The 6,000-nt window shown below is 37.2% G+C and overlaps 1 protein-coding gene across 1 annotated transcript in view; it reads left to right on the top strand.

The window, feature by feature from the left end:
• Positions 1 to 639: 639 nt before the first annotated feature.
• LOC132092231 (mitochondrial peptide methionine sulfoxide reductase-like) overlaps positions 640 to 6,000 on the top strand; it is a 67,160-nt gene continuing 61,799 nt past the window's right edge. Inside the window, exon 1 of the mRNA XM_059498389.1 lies at positions 640 to 695. The gene's annotated coding sequence lies outside the window, so the exon portion shown is untranslated. The remainder of the gene's footprint in view (positions 696 to 6,000) is intronic.

Below are 6,000 nucleotides of genomic sequence, written 5' to 3'. Positions count from 1 at the left end.
CACCCAAAAATAAGAATTCTGTCATTTACTCATCCTTATGCCATTCCCAACTTTATTTCCTCTATGGAACACAAAAGAAGATTTTTTTGGTTTGTTTTTGTCCTTCCAGTGACAGCCAGCGGGGTCCATTGTTGTTTTGGACTCCATTAACTGTCATTGCACAAAAACAGCTCAAACATTCTTTAAAATATCTCCTTTATTGTTAGCAGAGAAGAACAAAGGTTTTGAGGGTAAGTAAGTGATGACCAAATGTTTTTTTGGGTGAGCTGTCACCTTCAAGTGTGTAATTATAAAACACAAAACTTTGTTTTTCTTCTTTTTGTTTGGAACATAGGTTACCCTGTCCTGCGCAATAAAATTGAGTTCAAAAGACCAGGGATGGCAGCAAAGCAAATAAGCGTTTGATTTATAATTCCTCTGCTCTTTTGATCAAAAGTTAACACTCAGGACTGAATTCATTAGAGTGTGTTAAATGCTCTCTTTCGATGTATTTCATCATCGTTTTTATCCTTGATGGGTGCATTTGCCAGTTTTGCATTACTTCACAGTTTGTCACCTGCAGTGATTTGATCATGATTGCTTGTTTTTGTTTCACTCTTTAGACCACTCACAGTCCAGAATGTGCTGAAATCTATCACACAGTGGTGCGGAGGTCTCTCTTCAGCTGGATATTCCTTCCACTGAGATCGGGGAAGGTGCACAATATCTATTTCTCTATCTGTCATCATCCTGTTCTTCATATTCACCTCCCAGCCGTTCTGCTTAAACATTTAACCTGCCCTTTTCATTCTCTTTTCCAAAATCAATGTTCACTTCTCAGTCATCATTCCTTGGCCATTTTTTAATACTTCAAGTATCATAAGGTCAGTACCTGAAGGTCATTCAATGCATGTGTGTTAAATAGGCTTGACTGCAGAAAGCCTTTGAATATATCTTCATTTGAACATAATATGTAACTATAATACACATTCCACTAGTTCATATGAGTTGGATATTTTGATATTTAAGCACTTAATAAAAAATAATAATAAAGATTGTCAGTGTTTCATTACATTTGTATGAAGATATAAAAAAAATCTTCAGCTGAAATAAAAACCAGATATTATGTCCACATTTTATGAATCAGAATTATTGTTTAACTGGTAGGTGTGATACAATTTCTGAGATTTCTGAAGGCAATATGCATCATATTTAGAATAAATTAATTGTACGCAGTAACTTATCAATGGTATTCACTAGTGTAGTTTATTTGTTATGTATTACGATCAACTGGTTAATGATAATTAATAGTTACCTGTCAAACAACACCACCTTGTGGAGACAGTAACGTGTTGGCGTGAAAGAGGACACTCACTCACACTTGCACTCTAGTCTGGGATAAATTTCAGTTCTCATGATGTAATAATAATGTGGAGTATTTATTTATGTATTTGTTTTTTTGATTCACATCTTTGTTCCATAAAAACGCATTAAACTATGAGGCATCATTATACTGCTAATATTTTAATATGTAAAAATAGGTTAATTAGTAGAATGGGTGGTTGGCTTTGGTTTCAGTTTCTAGTTATTATATAACCGGACGGATCATTACACTGATGGTACTTCGTTGCATTGCTTGTATAAAAAAACAGTAAAGAAATAATTGCCACAAGGAATGATTCATCAGGTCAGACCGCCCGAACAAGTAAAGTCCAAAGGTTTGGGAGTCATGGTTAAAGTACAAACAGTATGCTAATTTTCTGTTTAAGCATATATAGGTTTCTACGTATTTTGAATCATAAGTTAGGTTATGTAGTGTTTAAGATGAGGGAAGTTTGTCTTACTGTTAGTGGACGATTTGCGTTGTGCCAGAAGAAAGTTTATATTTAGCCTACATTTTAATCATTCAGCAGAGGTTTGAAATTCTTTAAAAACTCAAGTTAATTTAAAATAGTTGTATAATCTGCACCCTGAACATACACTGATGTTGTCGTTTGCCTTCTGTGACCAGCGTGTACCTGGTAGTTCTGCTCTTCTCAATAAATAAATACCAATTCACAGATCTCTGTATTTGTTAATAACAGTCCATGTTTCCAACATGATTTCTTTGATTTGTAATTTGAAATGTCTTTATTGTTTCTCATCCAGTAACTCTTCATTTAAATTCACCCATGTAAATCCCATTGAACTCACTCTGTGTCCCCACGTCCTTTACGAATCTGCGACCTAAATATTCTTTTGATGAAACATGCTAATATGCTACACCTCTGCCTAATGAGGTCGATCAGACATTATGCAGTGTCCTTAAATACCCTTTACAGGACAGGCCTATAGCATTTTCGACAAGGCCGTCCAAGGCTTGACTCTCAGAAAAGGCCTGTTGCTAAAAGGCGGAAAATTCTGTGTTTGCATAATCTCTCGTTTTTGATTTCTGCTATGTCTGACCACTTTAGTACACTGGTTCGAGGTCACATCATTCAGTTTCAGTTGTATGAGGCCTTTATGTCGCGCAGACTGCTCGTGTTTGTTTCATTCTCGAACATTTGAAATGAAAATTCCAGCCTGTCAAGTAATACACCCGTGGTTTCTCCATTTATTCTTGAATCGTCTGAACGCTTAATCTTCTGTAAACGGACGAAGCGTCGCATGTAGGACAGGAAGAAGGCCTGCACGTTCGATATACTGAGTTTAATTACGGGGTTTAATTACATTTAAACCTCTAGGGGAAATAATATATCGTTAACCTTGATTTCTACGCTCATCTAGGAAAAAAAATCGATCGGTACAGAAATATTTATGACGCAACGACAGCATGATTTCTTTGGCGTTTAGAATCTTTTTACGTGTTTACCCTATATAATGTAGATTTATTTAATTAGAAAAGCGATTTAGCAAAAGCCTAGGCCTATACATTTCCAAAAACAACCATTAAATGACCTTGAAAAGTAAGTATACGGAACTAGGAATAGCCTACAGGGATGAAACATTGATTTGGATCTACAGACCTCTCTAAAAATGAACATCCTCTCATGAAGTGAAAATGAAATATTGTGAAAACAGCTGTCATGTTTAAGGTGCCTATAAAGCTAATGTGAAATGCGCGTGTATGTCGAAATCCGCTTCAGTTTATACCGGAATAAGCGTTACACTGTTTAAAATAAAGGCTCTTCAGTGGTCCTCTTAAATTGAGCACATAACCATGAAGAACATGTTTGCTGCATACGGTTCTTGAGTTGGCTTTAAAACTTTCTTGATGTTGCATCTTGATGTTGATGTTGATTCTCCGGATCTTTTTTTTTTTTTTTTTTTTTTACAGTGAAGTAGGCTATTTTAAATTATCCATTCAAAACATTTTCTAGAAGCAGGGGATAAAAAGCTCTAATAGGACTTTAAATGAGTCTTCCGGGGATTTTTCTTGCATCTTTTCGACGACAAATAAAATTTTGATTTTGTGATTTGTCATTTTGAAATTTAAATGTATATGAAATATTACTTATAGGGTTAAAAAGCTTGCGGCCTGCATCTTAATTACTGAGAACCATTAACTCCCAGATTGTATTGTAAAAATAAAATGCAGACAGATATTAGATAACCATTTTCGTGTCTGAAAATAGACCTGTAAAGATTTAGAAGATATTTTGCCTTGGGTAATAAGTGTTCTGATGAATGGAAATGTGAAATGGCAAATATTGAGGAAGAAAAAAAAAAGAAATGTGTTTAGTGAATGTGATTTATTGACAAGCTAAAATTATTTACACTTATAAATACAATACAAACGTACATGCTCAATATTTTCAATAAGGACACATGACAAGTGTCACTTTGAGGACCAACTGCTGTCGTCCTGAAATTCAAGAAACCAGTGCGTTCTGTTTAATTCGGTTGTCACTGTAGGCCTCAAAGCTTTCCTATCCACATTCTTAATCTTCTCTTGAAGACATCGTGTCCCCACACAGGTTTGCGCATGAGACTACTGTATGTGACATTTCAAAATTTTAAAAGCATTCTCTAAATAGACAGTAAATGACAAAAAGACGTTTCATCAGACCTCAAGTTGTTTGTTAGAGTTTTAAACTATCCATAATAACACTCAACAATATTCAACGATACGCTCTTTTGCGCAACACCAAATTATGGAAGAACGCAATTAAATATTAAAGCTCAGTTTGGCCGCATTGATGCGTCGGCTCGCCTCCAAACGCGCGCTCTCGCAAGAACTGAACGAAAGAAAAATTAGAACTGTCGTGCATCGCAAAGCACGAACTACATGCGTTGCGTTGTTCTTTCATAAAAACAATCATTGATGATATTTGCCATCTCTCTTGGCATTCACCGCGTGCCTTAATTGTATGGACATTTAAATCAAGGTCCGCTGTGAACACGAAGAAAAGCAGGCCTGTTTGCAACCACAATCTTCAGAATCGCACAACTAAGCTACAGCAAAGATGCTGCATCAAAATGTCTACGTCCTCCTCCGACTGGTGCATCATCAGCATCCAACATTGCACAGAGCATCATGCATCCTTAAAGCACCTTTACATCACATAATAATTCAAACAAGCGCTCCCTTTTATTACATTACCTATTTTTTTATGTGATATTTCCACAGGACGGTGCGTATCTCTCCATCATGTGTTGGTGCAACATAAGGCCCGAGTGATGGTAATAAAAAGAAAGCGTTCAGTGGCTTGCTGCAGTTGGTCCCTTGCTCAACTCCCATGAGATATATATTGGGGGAAAAAAAAACAGTAGAGGGCCCATCTGGCTCCTCACCAGCTTTGTCAAGTCTTGCATAGACTAAAATGCTAATGACCTAGATAGCTCATGCAAAATGCAGCAGAGGTAAGAAAGAAGGGGGTAACTGGGGGACTAAACCAGAGACCGGCCGCCTCTTGTGGGGGGGTCCGATGGGGTATATGTTAGAAGGTGGGGGCAGTTGAAAGCACCTGCATCGGGGGGGGGGGGGGTTAACTAAATATTGGGAAAAAAGTGGAGGGGACCATTTGTCAAAGCCAACCTTGCACCATACACAGAAAGGAAAATTTCCCACAAATAGTATTTTAAGTAGGCGATCCATTCATTGACGAACATTCAGTATGAAAATCAACGAACCTATTAATATAGCCTGGCATAATCTGATACAGTCGCACCTCAATGCATTTACAGTCAGCTGTTATATGCGCTATAAGAAGGAAAACAGAAACATGCTTTAGTAACACGGACGCAGTTGGTTGACATTAACAATTTGTACAAATAATGCACATTGATTTAATCAAAACTTACACAAATACACCTTGCGAAGCAGGATATAAATAATAGGTTTTTATCCCCCGAGATAATAATTGTCCATATATCCAGTTTGGGGAAATGTCCACAAGGCAGTAGATGCAGCAGAGCCTTCTTCCAAAACCATTAAATGTTCCGCATCCTTTTGCGCACCTTGATGTTGTAGGATGCGACATAAATCATTTCCTCTTACGGTGTTGCATCACTCAAATTTCTTCGAGATTAACGAAAAAACAAAAAAGCAGGAAAACACACACACACACACACACACACACACACACACACACACACACACACACACACACACTAGAAGCAAATAGCCAGAGCTGAAGGTTTCTGTGCTCGTATGAGTCGGTCATCATGTGAAATGGTGTGATGCAGAGCGCGATCTGAGAGAGAGGAGGAGAGCAGCCCAGTTTATCACACACACTGAAGCTCTCCGTCCTGCTCCTCTGTTCCCTTCCCCTCTGAGAGGATTATACTCTGGTGGAAAGAGGTGGCATCTGTCGGGTTAGGAATAGCCACTAAACATTTCACGTTTGTAAAATAGTTTCTGCACTTTTCACGATGCACATGTTTGTTTTATTTCATCGTCGTGATTTCTAAACAAAGCACTTTTTTTTTATCTCTATTCATTTCTCAATGTGCAATTCGTGCGCAGTACTACTCAAACTAGTTTATAATCTGAACAATAATAAAAATAAGTTTTTATTTCTATTTTTTATTTTTACATTC

Source organism: Carassius carassius, chromosome 18 (assembly GCF_963082965.1).
Source record: "Carassius carassius chromosome 18, fCarCar2.1, whole genome shotgun sequence".
NCBI classification, from domain to species: domain Eukaryota; kingdom Metazoa; phylum Chordata; class Actinopteri; order Cypriniformes; family Cyprinidae; genus Carassius; species Carassius carassius.
The sequence above is the reverse complement of the archived record's forward strand: the minus strand, read 5'-3'. Positions and strand labels throughout refer to the sequence as shown.